Source organism: Gracilinanus agilis, chromosome 2 (assembly GCF_016433145.1).
Source record: "Gracilinanus agilis isolate LMUSP501 chromosome 2, AgileGrace, whole genome shotgun sequence".
Taxonomy (NCBI): domain Eukaryota; kingdom Metazoa; phylum Chordata; class Mammalia; order Didelphimorphia; family Didelphidae; genus Gracilinanus; species Gracilinanus agilis.
Window position 1 is genome coordinate 30,758,606 of NC_058131.1, and position 22,536 is coordinate 30,781,141.

The window sequence follows — 22,536 nt, forward strand, 5'->3', positions numbered from 1 at the left end:
AACTGTCAGGAAGAATTAATCACCCTCGAGGACAGCTTTTGGTCTCCATAGTTACGCCTGACAATGAGATCTGACGATCTGTTAGTGCTTCCCACTTCCTGGGGCAGACTCCAGGGCTGGGGGGTGGGAATGGGAGAGTAAGGCGGTATGGATGAGAGAAATAGGCCCCAGGCTTTCTCTTTCTCAGTTTTCCTTCCTCTTCCCCCCTTCCCCTTCCTTCTTCTTTCCTTTTTCTAATTGTCTAGCAGATAGGGAAAAAATGTCGCTAATAATAACGTGGAATGGAGACTAGCAAAATCATGAAGTGAAGTTTGTCTCTGATGGCTCTGTCTCTTCCCCCCATGCTTCTCCTGCCCTCTAATTGCTAGGGACCTCTAGTCAGAGTTACTTCAAGGCTTTCCTGATTCAAAGTACTGGATGATCTCTTTCAATGAAACTTGGTATTTGAGCAAAGGAGCCTGAAGGAAGCAGTGTTGAGCATAGGGAAATGAAGAGCTAAAGGCAACTTTGAGACCGGTGATAGGCATGGTGGTGGGGCCCTGGGAGTAGTGGGGTCTTTCCTAGTTATAATGCTTCATAGAGCTCACTGATTCTTTGGGGCCTCCTTCCCCCCTCATTTCTTCTCATCTCTTCCCATTAGTAAAACAAAGGTAGGAGATGGAAGATGCCAGGTATATAGGGTTGCTCTGCTTGATCGAGAAGGGATAACTTGGAGCAATAGGAAATAACTGCAAAGAGGCAAATTCAGGTTCAGGAAAAGAAACTGAATTGAAGGTGGAAGAAGTAGCTTTCCAAGGCGATGAATTTCTTGCCCCTCTTTGGACATCTTTGAGCAGAGGATGAAAAACCACTTCTCATGGATGTTGTAGGGACAAGGCCCGCAAGGGTATATTTGGACTAGATTGCCTCAGAGGTTGCAATTTGAGAATTTGATCTCAAATCTATGATTTGAGAATGCAGAAGACCCAGGTGGGAGTCCCAACTCTTCCATTTACTATGGGACTTTGGGTATGCCTCTGCTTTTTTTCAGCCTCATTTCTTCATCTGAAAGACAGGAAAGCTGAACTGGAAAAATTTGTAAAGTCCCTTCCTGGTCTAACATTTAGTGGTTCTGAAGTAGCTTTGAGACCTCTCCCCCACTATCTCTACAATCCAGACACCTACTCAGATCTCAGCCTGATATATTTGATAGCTCAGGCCAAGAGGGGAATGATGAAGGAGCTATATCAACCATACAATATCAACATGCTCAAAAGGAAGGTTATGGAAAGGAGACAGATAAATAGGTAGGTAGGTAGGTAGATAGCTAGATGGATGGATAGATGGATAGATGGATGGATGAAGTAGATGGATGGAAAGGTACATTGATAGGTCAATGGATAGAAAGATAGATGGAAAGATGGGTAGATGACTGTAGACACAAATAGATTAATGGATGGACAGATAGATGGATAGATAGATAGATAGATAGATAGATGGATGATAGATTAGGTATTTGTTAAATGCTTACTAAGTAATGGGCATTCAAATACAACCAAATAATATAGTCACTTGAGGAGTTTATGTATTCTAATAGAAAGAAGATAACAAATAAAGGTATAATAGAAAGGGGGCAGTGCTATATCATGGCCTAGAAATGGTAACTGGGATGTGGAGGCCTTGTTCTGAGCACCATAAACTCACAGCCCAGGGTGGTCCCAAGGGCAGAGTCTAAGGTCCAAAGTTCTAAGGGAGAGAGGGGAAGGAAGAAAAAGGCAAGCCTGCTTGTTAAGGTTCCATCTGACCTAGAGATAGGAGAATGGGTACAATGAACCCTCTCCCCCTCAATGCCTACCATATTATAGGTATTTAATAATTATCCATTTATTGATTGGTTAATAGTAATGAAGAGTACCTCAGAGCATTATTATAAGGTAAAAAGTTGCTCAGATTTATTCCTATTCTACAGACAGGGGAAGTTGAGGTTGAGGTGGGGTCAACTGAGTGATTCTTATTCACACAGTGTGAAGATGGGATTGACTCTCCCTTTGCCTATTTTTAATTAATCAACCAAAGCTTGAACACCCCTACTTGGCACTAGGTAGAAGGGTTTGCAAGCCACTTAGAGAGCTCCACTCTTTCAACTCAATCAGTCAGAATCTTGTGAACCCTTTGATAAGAGTTTATACCCTCAAAGGAGGAGAGACAGAACCTACAAATACTGCCCCCACCCTGGGCAGTGCTAAGCAAATTTAAAGACTGCAATTGGTCCCTGTAAAGTGGAGGAAGAGAAGGAAGTGACATAAAAAGGGCTATAAAAGATGATGAACTTCCTGTGCAAGAAGTCTTTGTCCTGAATTTTTGGGTTGGAGGATCTTCTCCTTTGGAACTTCACCTTTCAACTTTGGTCTTTGGCTTCACTTGGACCTGAGTCTATGGATCTTGGACTGCTTCTGGTAAGACTGGCCCTGGATCTTTTCCTTTGGAGCTTCCACCAGGGAGAGTTAGAAGCTGACTCTCTTTTCCTGGCTTCTGGAGAGATTAGTTCCGGAGAGGCCTCCCCTTCCTGGAGGAGGTTGAACCCTTGCTTAATTTACCACCAAGTCCTCCAGCTGAGGGGCTAACGAGCCCTGCATGGCTTGAGCCAGGGACTGGAGCAACATTTAGGGTGATAAGCTAGACTTCTTACTCTACCCTCTTTTACATTTCTCTACTTTCACTCTTTCCACCTCTTTGTAAATAAAAGCTTCTAAAAGTCATTTTGACTTGGGCTGTGTTAATTTTAAAATCAGCCATCACAGTATTATCTTAAAATTCTCATATATTTAGTCAAATCCCTTAATTTAATTCCTTACACAGTGGAAGTGGAAGCAAGTTTTTCTAGGCTAAGAAGACACATTCCCCTTCTAAGTCTCTTCTGGTGTTATGTTATGTCCTACCCCCACTGCTGCTCATTCTTCATGGTCTACTCTCAGGAAAAGCAAGTCCTAAGCCTCAGAGGGCTCTGCAATTGGCTGTCATCTTACACTCAGGGCTATGAATTGGGATCTCTGCCAGAGGCTGCCATCTTTTCTTAAGAGACAAGAAAATCAAACCCAGTTCCCAGCTCTGTTGTTGGGATCCTAGCATATATCCTTATGGCACCAGACTCACCTCTTCTAGGAAGCTTTCCTGGGCTAATTCCACCCAAATGGAGGAATTTCCTTCCCTAATCCTCATCATTATACATTTGATTACAATGGGATTCTTTATGTTTGTTTGCCAGTTGTGTTTCTGTGCTAGTATCAAAGTCATTCTCCAAGATGCTCTCATTTCAGTTAAAAACTGATCATACTGTGTTCAGGAAGGTTTTTCATATTTTCTCTATGTGCGTCCTATCTGCCATCATTCACTCAATTGACAAACACCTTTAAAGCACCTACTATGTGCCAGGCACTGTAGTAAACACTGAAGTCGCTGACCTCAAGGAACTTATAGTTTGATGGTGAAGAGAAGATGTAAATGAATAGGTGCATGTAGGATATATGTAAAGTAAAGTAATCTCTGAAGGGAGGGTGCTTGGAGAGGGTGCTGGAAAAACCATTTGCAGAAGGAACGTAAGCTTCCCAGGACAGAGTAGAATGTCTCTCCTGCTATAGTTGGGGCTCCCTGAGGGCAGAAATTGTCTCCCCCATCTTAGTTAGCCAGCATTTATATGGACTTTAAGATTTGTAAAGCATAGTATCTATATCTTGTCTTATCCTCACAATAACCCAGTGAGGTAGAGCATGTTAGTATTTTCATTTTATGTGTGGGGAAACTGAGGATGAGAGAGTGGCTTTCCCCAGATGACATGCTAGTAGTGATTTTTCTGAGGTGGGATGTGAACTTTGTTCTTCCTGACCAAAAGTCAAATGCACTCATTAGACCGGGACTTCTAGAGGGCAGGAATGTTTTCTCTCCTGGGATTCCCTAAGAATAGTACTAATTTTTTTCTCTTTCAACCCAGAGACTGCTTCAGGCTGGAGAATGACATCTCTCCCAGAGATTGGGGGCCCTAAGGGAATGGACACTTCCATCAAAAAAAGTGTCCCTTCCATCAAACAGGAAGGAGGGAATGACTGAATCCAAGATACCATCTGGGATCTTTCAACCATGGTGGCTCCGACTAGGGCCCAAGGTGCCAGGCTCTCCTCGCCAGGGATGGGAATGTATAGCTCCCATCAGCTAACAATACCTCCCAGAATGCTGGTGCCTACTCCATCTGTCTGACAGCTCCAAGGAACACCGCCCAAAATAAAAATCGCTAATTAGCAACTCCGGAAAACCGGAGCAAAACAACTTGTTTGTTTCCTAGAATAATCTGGAGCTGAGTTCTGCTTGCCACTCTCCCCACCTTCCAGCCCCTCACCCCATCCTTTGAAGCCATGAGCTGCTGGAAAATGATTCTGCGAATGTGAAGATCTGCCCTGGAAAGAAAGTAAGGACAGGACCTCTGATGAACCCAGGATATTCAGTAGGAAGTTTTGTTCATTCTTGAATAAAAGTCCTCATTTATGTAATGCTTGCAAGTTTACAAATCCTTTTCTCAAAAACCTCATGAGAGGGAGAGAGAAAGAGGGAGAGATAGATAGGGATAGATAGATAGATAGATAGATAGATAGATAGAGAGAGAGAGAGAGAGAGAGAGAGAGAGAGATGGTAGGTATCAATACACCCATATTATAGATGTGGAAAATGACACTCCGAGAGGTGGACTGACTTTGTTAAGGATCATATAGCCAAATAGTGTCAGAGCCAGGATTTGAACCCTCAATTCCAAGTATAGCATTTTTCCTACTGCACCTCAGTAATAAACCTACATAGTTTTAATGCAAGAAAATTGGTGTGGGGAGGGGGAAGAAGGGATAGAAAGAGTTAAATTGTCATTGATGACTCTGTTACCTGTGTGATTCTGGGGTGTAGTCAAGTCCCTTGGCCTTTCTGGGCTTTGAATTCTTTCATCTGTAAAATAAGGCAGGGTGGATCTGGGATGAGTATTAAAGGAAGGGCTGTTCTCCCAAGCAGGGCAGCTGGTCTGTCTTGCAATACTATCTTAAGACTCTCTAATGTCATCTTTAAGGTTGCTTCTAACTTTATTGTGAATTAAGAGCTTTTCTAACCCAACCATCTTGGCTTCTATAGCTGGTTGTTATTTCTTCCCTTTATTATCAAGTGATAGTTGCTATTTTAAAAGCATATCTGAGTCAGTTTAAGGGAAGAAAACTTTTGATTCTCACCAACCCATGAAAGCCAGTAAATTTAGGTATTGCGGGGGGACTGGTGGCAATTACAACAGAATGGCCTCCTTGTTAGGATTAGTAATAGTAGTAATATTATATATACTATAATATACCATGCCATAGTATAATATAATATATACTATAATAATATAATAGCAGGAATAGTAGTAGTCATAAGGGTAGTAATAATAGTAGTAACAGTGGTAATAGTAATAATAGCAGTAATAGTATAATAATAATAGTGAGAATAGTAATGGTAGTAATAATAGTAGTAATAGTAGTAATAATGTAATAGCAGTTATAGTAATAGTAGTAGTAGTAATAAGAGTAGAAATGGTAACAGCAGTAGCAGTAGTCATGGTGGTAGTGGTAGTATTACTGGTAGTGGTAGTAATACTAGTTGAGTGGAGTGGAGAGATGGGGAGAGGAAGGCAGGCAGAGAGAGAGAGTCTGATATTAATCTCTTAATTTTTAAAATTTCATTTGGCTTTGCTACTGTTGAAGAGCTGCAGGATTGCCCTTATTATCTTTTTTTAAAGCCACTTATATTTCTAGGACCTCAGAAATGGAGGGACTTCAGAAATCACTTAATCTAAACCCCTGCTTGCTATTTCAAGATCCTTCCACCCCCATAGTATCCCTGACAAGCAGTCATCCACCTTTGCTTGAATAGTTTACATTTGGGAGGAACTGCAGAGATCAGCCCCATCTGCTAGCTACCTCAATAGACTGAGAATACTAAGGGCCTGGGCTATGTCACCTCATCTGGTAGAGAGTTCCATCCAAAGAGGGAGCCTGTTTCCTTTAAACCTCCTCTGATTGGGAGCTGTTCCCCTACTGCCTGGAGGCTGCTTGAGGGAGGGTATGTCTCTTGCTCCAATGTGGTTCTTCTTTTTTAAAAGCGCTTTATTGTTATCTTTTGCCTCTACATCATTTCCATGTCTTAAAATAGCTTTCCATCTTCCGTAGAGCCATTCCTTACAACAAAGAATTAAAAAGTAGAAAAACCCCTATCAGTGGTTCCCAAACTTTTTTGGCCTGCCGCCCCCTTTCCAGAAAAAAATATTACTTAGCCCCCTGGAAATTAATTTTCTTTTTAAAATTTTAATAGCAATTAATATGAAAGATAAATGCACCTGTGGCCATCACTGCCTCCCTGGATCGCTGCAGCACCCACCATGGAGCAGTAGCACCCACTTTGGGAATCACTGCCGTAGATGAACAAAAGTAACCGACACAGTGAAAAAGTCAGTTTTTCATACCCACAGTCCCTCACATCTGCTAAGAAACAAGGAAAACCTGGTCAGTCTCCCATCTCTTCTTTTGGGTCACATTCAATCATGATAACCTCACATTCAATTTAATGTATGTCATTGTGGAGCTTCCCAATTATATCCCTTATAGTCTTTGTGTATGCCGTTTTCCTGGTTCTGGCTGCTTCACTTTGTATCAGTTCAGGTTAGTCCCAGAGGCCTTTTTCAGCTTGAATTCCAATGACCTCATAAGCCTAAGGATTAGCCCCCTTTCTTCTCTGAATCTCTACTCTTATGATCCTATTTCTGTGAATCCTCATGCAAAACTCACCTCCAGGAAATCTTCCTTTCCTAATCCATCCCGATTGTGATCCGTTGGGTGAAAAACACAGATCGATTGCCCAATATGGAATGGAGACACATACCTAGAGGTGTTTAGACTTTCTGTAAAAAACACTGGGTTTTTTTGTGTGTGTATTCATTCCAACATGAGTCAATGATGTCACATCGAAACAAAAAAAAATTATGGGAACTCAGGCAGAGTCAACAGGAATATGGAATGTCCAGAGTGGGGCAGGTCATAGCCCATCTGGATTCTGCCCAGAGCAGGCCATGCTTGCAAGACCGCGTCCGTTTCTAGGAGTCACTTTTGAGAAGGGACATGGATGAGTTAGAGGTCACTCTGAGGAAGGCGATCCATCAAGATGGTAAAGGGACTGAAATCATGACATACAAGGATCTGGAACTTGGAGTATCTAGTTTAGAGAAGTAAAGACTGAGGGGAGACATGACAGTCATCTTAAAGTCATTGAAGAGTTTTCTGTAGATGAGGTTTAGCTCAGAAAGGTGAAACTAAGACATGTATATAGAAGTAACAGGGAAGCAGATTTTGGATCAAGATAAGAATGAATTTCCTAACCTTGAAAAGTAATGATTTCCCTGTCAATGATGGTATGCAGGTAGAGGCTGTATAACAAGTGGTTGAGGATATTTTTAAATGGAGTAAAACAGAACCATGGATCTATCTGAGAGGGAGAGAGGGGACAAGAGAAGAGAAGAAGGAAAGAGCATGTACACATTCATCAAGCAAGAGGTTAGAAGGGACAACAGTTAGGGTCCCAACTCAAGGATTCTCAGATCAGTTTTTCATCTTTGTGACCCCCCAACATTTCTGGACTTCTTTTTTTATACCTGGGGACATGTTTCAAGGTGGGGAGGGCTTTTAGTTTTAATACCTATCAGTTACTCCCTCAAGTGATTTGTAAGTGTCTTGAAGGTAGGGAATATTCCTCACCCTGTTACTCTGAGTAGTTGGCTGTGTGTGGTGAATTCACACACTAATTCACTAGGCTAAATCCCTTTGTAGTTTCATTGGGGCAGGTGTTGCAGGGTCTCTGGAGCAAAAGAGGCAAGAGAAATATAGGGAGATGCTCCAGAAGCCTGTCCCCCCTCCCCCCAGTACATCAACCTGCATGACTGGGAAACTCCTTATGGAATATAGAGGAGGGTGAATGAGGAGGACTCAATCTAGGGGACCCAAGGAGTCAGATGACTGAGGGTTCATAACTCAGAATTTGATTGCAGCCAAGTTTAGGGTGAATGTCCTTTAAGTTTGGAGGAATTAGGGGACACAAGGGTTTGGACACATTTCCAACTGTAGCCAGAGGGAAAGAGTAGTGACATTTAGACCATCTTTAGTGAAACACGGCTATGGTGTTAATATTCACCTTGGTGTGAACCTCCCATCGTACTTCAATTCAGGAGGTCCATTATGTGTGGCCTCTTGGGGTTACTGCAGCTGAAGTTATCTCTTGACTTAAAAAATCAACACCAAGGCAGAGGTTTGTGTCACAAAGCTACTGCCTTCTAAACTAGATATGTTTCATTGTCTTCTTCCTCTTTTTCCCATCTCTCCTTTTCCCTTCATACTTCTCTTCTTCCTTCTTTAGACTAATAATAGCTAACATGTATTCAGGCACACCTTGGAGATGTTGCAGATTTGGTTCCAGACTACTGCAATAAATCAAATATCTCAACAAAGTGAGTCATACAAATCTTTTGGCTTCCCAGTACATATAAAAAGTTATGTTTACCCTATACTGTGTGGTCTATTAAGTGTGCAATAGCATTATGTCTAAAAATATTGTACATACATTAATTAAAAATACTTTGTAGCTAAAAAATGCTAACCATCACCTGAGCCTTAAGTGAATCATAATCTTTTTGTTGTTGTTGTTGGTAGAGGTCTTGCCTCTATGCTGATGACTGATGACTGCTCACAGGATATTGGTTGCTAAAAGGCTGGGGTATTTGTGGCAATTTGTTAAAGTAAGACAGCAATGAAACTTGTTGCATTGATCGACTCTTCCTTTCACCAGAACGCTTGGAAATCATTGTGGAGTTATTAACTGGCCTAATTTCAATAATGTTGTTTATCAGGGAATAAGAAGATCCTAGAAGAGAGTTGGGGGAACATCCAGTCAGTGAAAAAGTCAACACACATACAACAGTTATTAATTAAGTGGCCATCTTATATGAGTATAGTTTGTGGTGCCCCAAAATAGTTACAATAATAACAACAAAGATCACTGATCATTGGCCACCCTGAAAGATACAATAATAATGAAAAAAAACTTGAAATATTGAGAACTTCCACAGAGAGATGATGGGAGAACATGTGAATTTTTGGAAAATGGTAGATTTGCTCAACACAAGGTTGCCACAAACTAGTTGTAAAAATTAAATGTCTGTGAAATATAATGAAGTGAGACTCCATAAAAATGGCACACCTGTATAGTGCTTTAAAGTCTATGAAGTGCTTTACATGTATTTCATTTTATTTCCATTCCTTCCTCCTTCCTTCTCCCTTGGGCACATCTTCCTTTCTCTCCCTCCTTTACTCTACACATCTTTTTCTACTTCGATCTATCAATTTCTTTTCTTAACTTCTTCCCTCCTTCTCATCTTTTCTTCCTTTGCCCTTTCTCCCTCTTTTCCATTCAATTCAACAAACTTTTATTAGTGCTACCTAGGCACTGGGCCCTCTTTATTTCTTTCCCCCCTCTTTCTTTTCCTCTATTCCTTTTCCTCTCCTTACCTTCATTTCCCAACTTCTTCCTCCATTTTTTGCTTCTTTCCTGTTTTCTTCTTTCTTCTCTTTTCTTCTTTTCCTCCTCTTCCCCTCTCAGATACACAGGGCTTAGTTGTCCAGGTTTTGATCTATTTTTCTTGCCTTGCAAAGATACACAGGGGCAGGAAGAATGCATCTTTGCAAGCAAAGAAGAGAAACCAACCAACCATGGCTGTTTGCACAGCTCCTCTGCTGCAGGAGCCCAGATGAGGAAGAATTATAGAAGAAACTGATCCAGAAAGGAGAAATGACACAAGAATTGTCATGCGAGATCTGTCCAAGGTTCTGAAACCACCTTGAGGAAGTCTATAGAGAAGTAACTCCAAGTTCTTTGGATGAGGTCCCCTGGCTTGTTCTCCCCAGGCATTCATCTCCTGTTTTCAGAAAAGCCTGCTATAAAGGCATAGAGAAACAAATAAGACACTGAACTTCTTCCCCAATATCCTCTAGTACCTTTCTGTTTCCTTTGATCTAAATTGGGAGCAGCTGCTCAAGCTGTATGCTCATTCTTTTCCCTTCTCCTGTCCCTTCAGTGGGTCAGAGGATGAGATTTCGTAAAATTGGAGCTCTTGTTCATCAGAAAGGAAAAAAGATTTTATTTGGTTCATTGAATTCAAAGTAAATGATGAAGTGGAAAGGAGGGAGGGAGGGATGAAAGGAGAGAGAGAGAGAGAGAGAGAGAGAGAGAGAGAGAGAGAGNTTGAAGAGTTTTCTGTAGATGAGGTTTAGCTCAGAAAGGTGAAACTAAGACATGTATATAGAAGTAACAGGGAAGCAGATTTTGGATCAAGATAAGAATGAATTTCCTAACCTTGAAAAGTAATGATTTCCCTGTCAATGATGGTATGCAGGTAGAGGCTGTATAACAAGTGGTTGAGGATATTTTTAAATGGAGTAAAACAGAACCATGGATCTATCTGAGAGGGAGAGAGGGGACAAGAGAAGAGAAGAAGGAAAGAGCATGTACACATTCATCAAGCAAGAGGTTAGAAGGGACAACAGTTAGGGTCCCAACTCAAGGATTCTCAGATCAGTTTTTCATCTTTGTGACCCCCCAACATTTCTGGACTTCTTTTTTTATACCTGGGGACATGTTTCAAGGTGGGGAGGGCTTTTAGTTTTAATACCTATCAGTTACTCCCTCAAGTGATTTGTAAGTGTCTTGAAGGTAGGGAATATTCCTCACCCTGTTACTCTGAGTAGTTGGCTGTGTGTGGTGAATTCACACACTAATTCACTAGGCTAAATCCCTTTGTAGTTTCATTGGGGCAGGTGTTGCAGGGTCTCTGGAGCAAAAGAGGCAAGAGAAATATAGGGAGATGCTCCAGAAGCCTGTCCCCCCTCCCCCCAGTACATCAACCTGCATGACTGGGAAACTCCTTATGGAATATAGAGGAGGGTGAATGAGGAGGACTCAATCTAGGGGACCCAAGGAGTCAGATGACTGAGGGTTCATAACTCAGAATTTGATTGCAGCCAAGTTTAGGGTGAATGTCCTTTAAGTTTGGAGGAATTAGGGGACACAAGGGTTTGGACACATTTCCAACTGTAGCCAGAGGGAAAGAGTAGTGACATTTAGACCATCTTTAGTGAAACACGGCTATGGTGTTAATATTCACCTTGGTGTGAACCTCCCATCGTACTTCAATTCAGGAGGTCCATTATGTGTGGCCTCTTGGGGTTACTGCAGCTGAAGTTATCTCTTGACTTAAAAAATCAACACCAAGGCAGAGGTTTGTGTCACAAAGCTACTGCCTTCTAAACTAGATATGTTTCATTGTCTTCTTCCTCTTTTTCCCATCTCTCCTTTTCCCTTCATACTTCTCTTCTTCCTTCTTTAGACTAATAATAGCTAACATGTATTCAGGCACACCTTGGAGATGTTGCAGATTTGGTTCCAGACTACTGCAATAAATCAAATATCTCAACAAAGTGAGTCATACAAATCTTTTGGCTTCCCAGTACATATAAAAAGTTATGTTTACCCTATACTGTGTGGTCTATTAAGTGTGCAATAGCATTATGTCTAAAAATATTGTACATACATTAATTAAAAATACTTTGTAGCTAAAAAATGCTAACCATCACCTGAGCCTTAAGTGAATCATAATCTTTTTGTTGTTGTTGTTGGTAGAGGTCTTGCCTCTATGCTGATGACTGATGACTGCTCACAGGATATTGGTTGCTAAAAGGCTGGGGTATTTGTGGCAATTTGTTAAAGTAAGACAGCAATGAAACTTGTTGCATTGATCGACTCTTCCTTTCACCAGAACGCTTGGAAATCATTGTGGAGTTATTAACTGGCCTAATTTCAATAATGTTGTTTATCAGGGAATAAGAAGATCCTAGAAGAGAGTTGGGGGAACATCCAGTCAGTGAAAAAGTCAACACACATACAACAGTTATTAATTAAGTGGCCATCTTATATGAGTATAGTTTGTGGTGCCCCAAAATAGTTACAATAATAACAACAAAGATCACTGATCATTGGCCACCCTGAAAGATACAATAATAATGAAAAAAAACTTGAAATATTGAGAACTTCCACAGAGAGATGATGGGAGAACATGTGAATTTTTGGAAAATGGTAGATTTGCTCAACACAAGGTTGCCACAAACTAGTTGTAAAAATTAAATGTCTGTGAAATATAATGAAGTGAGACTCCATAAAAATGGCACACCTGTATAGTGCTTTAAAGTCTATGAAGTGCTTTACATGTATTTCATTTTATTTCCATTCCTTCCTCCTTCCTTCTCCCTTGGGCACATCTTCCTTTCTCTCCCTCCTTTACTCTACACATCTTTTTCTACTTCGATCTATCAATTTCTTTTCTTAACTTCTTCCCTCCTTCTCATCTTTTCTTCCTTTGCCCTTTCTCCCTCTTTTCCATTCAATTCAACAAACTTTTATTAGTGCTACCTAGGCACTGGGCCCTCTTTATTTCTTTCCCCCCTCTTTCTTTTCCTCTATTCCTTTTCCTCTCCTTACCTTCATTTCCCAACTTCTTCCTCCATTTTTTGCTTCTTTCCTGTTTTCTTCTTTCTTCTCTTTTCTTCTTTTCCTCCTCTTCCCCTCTCAGATACACAGGGCTTAGTTGTCCAGGTTTTGATCTATTTTTCTTGCCTTGCAAAGATACACAGGGGCAGGAAGAATGCATCTTTGCAAGCAAAGAAGAGAAACCAACCAACCATGGCTGTTTGCACAGCTCCTCTGCTGCAGGAGCCCAGATGAGGAAGAATTATAGAAGAAACTGATCCAGAAAGGAGAAATGACACAAGAATTGTCATGCGAGATCTGTCCAAGGTTCTGAAACCACCTTGAGGAAGTCTATAGAGAAGTAACTCCAAGTTCTTTGGATGAGGTCCCCTGGCTTGTTCTCCCCAGGCATTCATCTCCTGTTTTCAGAAAAGCCTGCTATAAAGGCATAGAGAAACAAATAAGACACTGAACTTCTTCCCCAATATCCTCTAGTACCTTTCTGTTTCCTTTGATCTAAATTGGGAGCAGCTGCTCAAGCTGTATGCTCATTCTTTTCCCTTCTCCTGTCCCTTCAGTGGGTCAGAGGATGAGATTTCGTAAAATTGGAGCTCTTGTTCATCAGAAAGGAAAAAAGATTTTATTTGGTTCATTGAATTCAAAGTAAATGATGAAGTGGAAAGGAGGGAGGGAGGGATGAAAGGAGAGAGAGAGAGAGAGAGAGAGAGAGAGAGAGAGAGAGAGAGAGAGAGAGAGAGAGAGAGAGAGAACTTTCTAAACTGAATCAGAGCAGCTGCCAAAAGGAGCCAGATTTGTGACATGGAAAGAAGAACCAAGAAGAGAGTTGATGCTGGAAATATTGCTGGCACACAAAGAAGTAGAGAATGCCCGGACAAGGGAGGGACAGCTGTCACTGGGATCAGCAATGGTTTGGGGCGGGGAAGTAGGAAGGCACTTAGAGGAATGGTTGTATCCAAAAGAATGTTGCCAAAGTAATTCACCTCTGACAAGTATATCATTTACAAGTTTTCTCTCTATTTTCTGCTTTAGATGTGTTTACACATGTTGTCTGCCTTAGATAGCAAAAAGGTCAAGGAATATTTCCTCCTCTTTTTCCTTGTATAGAACCCATTACATTGCCATTGAAGTATAGCTATAGACACTAACATCTGGACATAACATAAATATTATTTTATTCATTGATCTTTTTTAAAGACCACTTCTCCAAATCTTTACTCATTCTGGAAGTACAGGGGCCACTCATGGATCTAGTCCCACTCTAGTTGACTTAGGGGCTTTGACTTGCTCTTTTTCAAACTGCATCAACTGGCCACTCCTTAAGCAGCCTGGTCTCTCTCCACCAGGAGATCATCATATTGGTTCTAGATCTAGAGTGGATACCCTATTGGCTTATACCTACTGCATCTCAGAACTAGCTCGAGAGATCCACTAGTTTCAGCCTCCTCAGTAGATTGCAGACTGGCACCACTATGCCTGACTAATCTGTTTATTTGCAAGGAAATTTCCTTTAACTTTTCAACCCCAGATTATATTTAGGAATTTTTTTTGGTGGCAACACATCTATTTTGCTTTTTTTTTGGGGTCAAGAATAAAGATAATAATAAAGACCTGAAGATAGAAATGAAATGTAAACAATTCTTTGGATGGAGAAGCATGACTAGTGGAGTTTTCATGGGTAAATAATAACTTAATAAATGATCTGAAAGAGGGAAAGCATTGTGAGGCTTGCCATGGCCATAAGCTCTCCTGGATAGTGACAAGTTAATTATAGAACTGGGAGTGGGAAAAGAAGCTGGTTTTGAAGTGGTCAAATCTGACCACCAACAACTTGCCATGGGAAGCCCAAAAATATTTGCCATATTTGTTCCTTGCTGTGACTTTCCTAGCTTGGCTTCTGTGTTGTCCCAGAACTAGTATATTCATGTTATATTGTCCAGTAATGATGTAGGACCCCTCCCCCCAACACACTCTTCCCTGTGTGATTTGGTAAAATAAATTACCCTTTCTAGGCCTCAGTTTTCTCCTCTGTCAAACGGGGATTAGTCTGGTTCTTTTCAGTTCTAAATTTATGATCTTACCTGTGTGACCAAGGGTGATTCACTTCTCTGAAAAAATGATGGAGGTCTTGAAGCTTTCTTTCACCTCTAAATGTCTTATCTTATATTCCTACCTAGCAAGCTTACACCATCTTCTTCATGACCTTAAAACATCTTCAAAATTCAATTCAATTCAGAAATCCTTGATTATATGTTTTCTATATTCAAGGCTCTGTAATAGGCACTTGGATTTATAATAGTGAGAACTGGCACTTCCCCTACCCTAGAGTTATATACTAAGAAGGGGAATGGGCTAAAAAGACACATGCACCTATCTGTGTGGTGTGTGTCCCAGAATATATTATAAGGGAAACTAGAGAGTCAAAGTGTTCTAGAAAGACTAGAGAAGCCCAAGATTGCTTTCCATTGGTGGGATTAGGGCAACCTTTATGGAGAAAGTAAGACTAGGAAGAAATGAAAGATTTCAAGAGACAGGGATGGGAGAGAGGGTATTTAGACCTGGGGTATGGTCTGCCCAAATTTAGGGAAGTGGGAGAGGGCAGGAGGAGTTTGGGAAAAAGTAGTTAGGCTTGTCTAGAACACAGAAGGTGAGAATACAGAGTAATGTGAGTTTAAACTAAAAAAAAAAACGCCTACACTAAGGAGTTGGTGTTTTATCTTAGAAGCAATAGGGAGCCACTTATGGGTTTTGAACAACAGTTACTCAGTAAGGTCTTTCCATTAGGAAGAGGTTTTTGTGACTATGTGAATTGGAGAGGGGAGGGACTGGAAAGAGGCAAAAAGTACAGGCAAGGGAAGACAAATGCCTAGACTATAATGGTGGCCATTTGAGTGGAGATGAGGGAGCAGACATGAGAGATGTTGGAAGGCTTGATCACTGCTTGGATGTAGGGAGTGAGGGAAAAAGCCCAAGAGAAGTGGAGGGTTTTAGGACTTCTAGACCCATCTCGACTAGATTCTAGATGATCTTCCTCTAAGTTTGGAGACTTATCTACTAACCAGGACAGAAGCTTTCTACCTGCTGTTTCCTGGAGTGCCCTCCCTCCTCACCACCACTTCTGTGGCTCCCTAGTTTTCTCCAGAGTTCCTCTCAGATACCACCTCCTACATCAGGTCTCTCCTGACCTGACCGGCTGTTAACGTCTTCCAGGTGTCATGCTGATGTTGTGACGTTCCGTTGTTTCAGTTGTCTGACTCTCTATGACTCCTTTTGGGGATTTCTTGGCAGAGACATTGGAGTGGCTTCCCATTTCCTTCTCCAGCTCATTTTGTGGATGTAGATACTAAGTCAACCAGGATGAAATGACTTGTCCAGTCAACCAGTAAGTGTCTGGACTGGATTTGAACTCAAGAAGATGAGTCTTCCTGACTCCAGACCCAGCACTGCATACCTTTTGCCACCTGGCTTCTCCTATCGACACAACGCTACTTGCTTTTATTTTGTGTATTCTTCTATGTGTACAGGCTCTCTCCCAAGCCTTGGAGACACACACAGAATAAAGACAAAAGCAGAGGTAACAATTATGATCTCAGACTGTAATGAAATACTATCGTGCCATAAGAAATGGCAAACAAGATGATCACAAAAAAACCTGGAATGACTTTTATGACCTGATGCAAAGTTAAGTGAGCAGAACCAGGAGAATATTGTACAGAGCTATAGCAATAATGTACGTTGGTCAGCTGTGAATGGCTTAACTGCGATCAGCAATGGAAGGATCCAGAACAATTCCAAGGGACTCGGCTATCCATCACCACACAAGGAACTGACTTAGTTTGAATGCAGATTGAAGGATGCTGTTCTTCACTTTATTTCCTCCATTAATTTTGTCTTGTGTAAGTAATATGTATCTTCTTTCACAACATGATGAATGTGGAAATATATATTTTATGACAACACATGTATAGCCTCTGCCATATTGCCTGCCATCTTGGGGAAAGGGGAGGGTTGAGAGGGAGGGAGAGAACAGGGTTTTAAAAATATCAGAAAATGACTATTGAAAATTATGCTGACATGTAATCTGGAATAAAAAAAACTTTAAAAGAATGGAAGTCTCCTGAGGGCAAGGATTGCTTCGCTTTTTGTCTTTGTCCTCAAAGGGCATAGCACAAAGTTGACATTTAACAAATGCTTGTGGATTGATTGATCTTCTGTCTTCTGGAATGCCCTGGGTATCATGAGAGTCCAAATGTCCTCCCAGCCCAGTTTTAACCCTTTCATTTCCCATGTGTGACTTTGGAGCTCTGTGGACATAAAAAAGAACAACCACAATAACAATGATAACAAGTATTATTATTCATATAAATCAACATTAGAATGATTCATTTTAAAATTAAATTTGACATTTATAAATATTAAGGTGTTTATAAAGCACTTTAAATATTTCAAAGCACTTTATAAATGTCCTATTTTATCCTCACAATAATCCTGGGAGGTAGATGCTATTATTATCTCCATTTTACAGATGAGGAAAATAAGGTGGTTATAGGCAAAATGATTTGCCTGGAGTTACACAGATGGTGAATATCTGGGGATGGATTTGAACTCAGGTCTTCCTTCCTTTAGATTCACTTACCTAAACGGGTAATAATGCTAACTTGTCCTTCTAAAGGGTTTTTAAATTTCTACAGCATTTTTTCCAGTAGCAATCCTATGATATTTACCACTACTGCCATCTCTTACAGGCGGGAAAACTGAGGCTCAGAGAGTAGACGTGACTTCCCCAAAGTCTCACAGAAAGATATATCCCACAATAATGGAATGTGCTTTTTTTTAACCCTTTACCTTCCGTCTTGGAGTCAATACTGTGTATTGGCTCCAAGGCAGAAGAGTGGTAAGGGTGGGCAATGGGGGTCAAGTGACTTGCCCAGGGTCACACAGCTGGGAAGTGTTTGAAGTTAGATTTGAACCTAGGACCTCCTGTCTCTAGGCCTGGCTCTCCATCCACTGAGCTACCCAGCTGCCCTCCCTTTTTTCCCACAATGATGGAATTTGAATTGTGGTTCCATGACTCTACCTCTGGTCCTCTGTTCCTGACTCTTCAGTGCCTATTCTCCTGCTTCCAGTGGCATTTCCCTTTGAGACTCTGGTCAAGGCAGAGTCTGGAAATCAATGGACAGGGAGGGTTATGTGCTGGTGCTGAAGAGGAAGGATCCCTGGGCCAGTAAAGTACTGGGGGGTCTCCACAAGGCCAAGTTGTGTCTTAGTTGGGATAGTCCTTTCCACTGGACTTATTTCCCTTAGGCTAGATGACCTCGAAGAAGGTCCAATTCTGTTTTAAAACCTGATGATTTATTTCTTTTAGGTGCCAAGAGCTAAAATTTCTCTAATGATTCAGACTATTTTTTCTTTAAAAAAAGTAAGATCTGAGAACCAGCAGATTATATATATTTGGCAAAGCACCCAAATTAGCTGACGGGGGGAGGCCTGTATTTTAAGAAAGCAATAATCTTTTAAATTAACTTGAGAACATGCCATGGAAAGGGATGAATCAAAGCAATACCGAATCCTGCTTCCCGGGGAAGGGGGTGGGGACGGTGGGGATGGGGGGAGCTTCAGGACTCTGGCCTCTGCGTGGGCACATGGAGAAGGAACAGGGAACGACTCTCTTACCTTGGAAAGACGGTTCACGAATCCCTCATCTGCAGAGACGTGCTTTGACTCAGTCAGTGTCCATTAGGCGTGACCAAAGCCCGCTGAATACCCACTGTGAGCTGAACCTGCTGAGCACAGGGGGAAGAAGAAGGAGCCAGCAGCTTCCTTCTAGAGAGAGACCTGCAGAGGGCTGGAGATGGAGATCCTGCTCCTGCTCTGAACAGCGGGCAGTGGTCTTTGCCCTCTGGGGCACCTCCTGGAAGGACCATCGCCCACTTTTTCAGGGAACCCCTGGCCTTCCGGAATTGCTGAGGGAACTCCAGGGCTGAAAGGGCATCAGAATTCCTGGTCCGGAAACATTCGAGCTTGTGGAGAAAACACAACCTCTACTATAGTGGCGGCTACATAAAGCCCCTGACCTGGGGGAATCCCTGGTCTGATGGGAGAGACAAAGCCCCTGCCTCCAGGAAGCCCCTTCTTGGACATCAAGGACATAGTCCTTGGGACATGGCCCTCTACCAAGGGACCTTTTCTGTTTAATAGGAAAGACAAGAAGATGCGAAGGAAGCATGGGAAGAACCTTTAAAACCCAACTAGGAAAGTATGTGTTAAATATTATATATAGCTATATACCCACAAAACCAAGCAAAATTGTACACACACATACCTAGGTGGTACAGTAGACAGGTCGCTGGGTCTAGAGTCAGGAAGACTCATTTCCCTGAATTAAAATCTGGTTTCAGATATGTACTAGCTGTGTGACCCTGGCCAAGTCACTTAGCCCTTTTTGCCTCAGTTTCCTCATCTGTCAAATGAGCTAGAGAAGGAAATGGCAAACCATTTTAGTATCCCTGCCAAGGAAACTCCAAAAAGGGTCATGAAGAGTCAGACATGACTGAAATGACTGCATAGCAAAATACATATCTATATATACACATCCATGCATATATGTACATATATAATATGTCCATATCCACAAAGCAGATGGTCCAGAAGGTCAAGGTCCAAATATTAAGATCATCACTTTCCAGAGACGAGAGGTTCTGGTTTCAAATCTGGCCTCAGACACTTCCTAGTGGTGTGACCCTGGGCAAGTCACTTAACCTCTGTTGCCTAGCTCTTACTGCTTTTCTGTCTTGGAACCAATATATAGTATTGATTCTAAGACAGAAGGTAAGAGTTTAAAAAAATTGGCACTTTCCCATATGTCCTTCAGAAAAGGAGGCCTTCAATCATGGCATCAGAGATGTAGAGTTTGTAAAGGTCTAGAGCTGTAAAGGAATTTTTTGTACAAATAGGTACTTTTCCCCACTTTTAACAATCTCTTTGGAATATTGGATTGATGGGTCAAAGGGTATGCACGGTTTTAGAGTCCTGTGAGCATTGTTCCAAATTGCTCTCTTGAATGGTTGGATCAGATCCCAACTCCACCAAGACTTTATTAATGTCCCAAATTTCCTGCATCTCCTCCAACATCTATCATGTTCCTTTTCTGTCATATTAGCCAATCTAACAGGTGTGAAGTCATACCTCAGAGTTGTTTTAATTTGCATTAAATTTTGCATTAAATTTGCATTTAAGTTGCATTTCTCTAATCAAGAGTGATTTAGAGCATTTATGAAAAGACATCTAATGGATCCTAGAGCAAGGTTATGCACTGATTGCCTGATGGGACCAGAGGCTGAAAAGATGACTGGGATAAGCCATTGGTCCAACTGTCTAGACAGAAGCAGGTCACTGAGGAATCCAGGTGACACAATGAATAGAATTCTGGACTTGAAATGGAAAGACTTTAGTTCAGATCTTGCCTCTGTCACTTGTGTGACCATAGACAAGTCAAGTTAGCCTCTGTGTCCCCTGTTTCCTCACCAATAAAATGGGTACAGTAACAGCACCTACCTCTCAGGGTTGTTGTTAGGATTAAGAAATAACATCTGTAAAAATAATTGTAAACTTTAAAATGATACTTAAATGCTAGTTATTATCAGGGCAGGACCATCGCTTTTGATATTAGGTGGTACCATACCCCTGCTAACTTCTGTGACCCAGAACTCATGTAAATTAATCTTATTTGAGCCGTCCAAAGCCTTCCAAAGACCACAATTCCTGCAAGGGATTGTGATACTAGTAATTGAATGCCACCTGTATGAACCTAGGCAAATCAGGCCAACTCTTGCTCTCAGTTTGCTCATCTCAAAATGGAGATAGTAATAGCTTCTATCTCAGAAGATTTTTGTGAAAACAAAAAGATGGATAAAGTGTATATTAAATGCTTACTACAGGACAGGAACTATACTAAGCACTGGGGATATAAATGTAAGTAAGAAAGATAATCTCTGGGGGGCAGCTGGGTAGCTTAGTGGATTAAGAGTCAGGTTTAGAGACAGGAGGTCCTGGGTTCAAATCTGGCCTCAGACAGTTCCTAGCTGTGTGACCCTGGGCAAGTCACTTAACCCCCATTGCCTAGCCCTTATTGCTCTTCTGCCTTGGAACCAATACACAGTATTGATTCTAAGATGGAAGGTGAAGGCTTATTTAGAAGAAAAGTAAGAGTGGGACAGCCAGGTGGCACAGTAGACAGAGCGCCAGGCTATCAGGAAGACCCAAGTTCAAATCTAGTCTCAGACATTTCTTAGCTATGTGACCCTGGACAAGTTATTTAATCTCTCTTGCCTAGTCCTTGCTACTCTTCTTTCTTAGAATTTAAGAAAAAGATAGTCTACTTTCAAAGAGCTCAGAATCTAATGGGGGAAGATAACACATTGAGGAGTGATAGCTGGCTGGGAAAAAACATCAATGGGAAGATCACTGGGAAATTGCATGGAGACCTCTACCTCAACAAGAAAAGGCAAAATATCACTTATCAGTTAGATAACAAGCATATTCTAGACACTTATTATGTTCCAGGTATTGTGCTTAGTGTTGGGGATACAAAGAAATAGAAAATATGGTCCTTGCCTCCAAGGACATGACACGAGAGAGATTTATGAGGGCTGATTAGGAGCGGGGATGGAGGAGCAGAATTCAGGTTACTGGAGGGAAGGGATGAGGCTAGGGATAATGACTAGAGAGCAAACACCATAGTGATAATAACAGAGATAATATAAATAAAGCATTTACAATCTTTAAAGTGTTCTATAAATGTTAGCTATTGTCATTACTCTCAGACTCCAACTATTCTCTTGGATGGTTTTTTTATTCCCACTAGCAGCTCTCTATCCACTTAAAAAAACCAACCATTGCTTACAAATCATTTAGACCTCATGTTATATAATTAAAAGTGAAAAAGTTAAATTAGGAAAAACGCAATCATGTCAAGAAAACACATCATTAGAAAGCATTCTAACACTTATGGCCAAACAAAGCTCTCATCTCCTTCCAATCACAAAGACATAGTAGGCTGTAAATTCAGGCAAAATGGCTTTGTGCCCTTGGCCCTGAACTCCATCTAAAGATACTGGCAACACTGGGAGATGCTGAATACCACAAGAACAGTGCATTTTCAGGATTGGGAAGCCATGACTGCTGACCCAGAAACTCTCCTCTTCTGCAGAAATGAAGACCTTTGAGACTCTAGAAGAGAACAAATGGAAACAGCAAGCGTCAGCAAGCGAGTTCTCTCAGGATTTCAGCAGTATGCTAGATAGATAGATGGATGCATAGATGGATGGATGGATGGATGGATGGATGGATGGATGGATGGATGGATAGATAGATATATAGATAGACAGACAGATAGATAGATGGATAGATAGATGGATGGTGGATGAATGGAGAGAGAGAGAGGAGAGAAAACTAGATAAATAGATGGATAGAGATAGAATGAACTCCTATTAAGTACTTACAAGGTGCATGCAAGCATTATGCTAAGTACTGGAAATACATTTTCTTCCTTTAAGAAACTTAAATTCGACTTGGGAAGAAACAATAGATAAGGGAAACCTGGAAAGAAGGATGTAGGATATGTGTAAAGCGGAATGGAATGAATCCCCAATAAGATGAAGCAAAAACTCACCCATGAGATCTGAGGGATTGGAGGCAGAGTCCAGATTATTGGTGAGGAGAAGCTGGAATTGATAGAGAAACAATTATATCTATACCAAATATTTGTATTTGACATGGCAGGAAGAGAGAAGCCTGATAATCTCTAAAAGCTTTGGGAGGACAGAATGTGTATGGCCATAGCTATTTTAATCTCCTCTCTCTCTCTCTCTCTCTCTCTCTCTCTCTCTCTCTCTCTCTCTCTCTCTCTCTCTCTCTCTC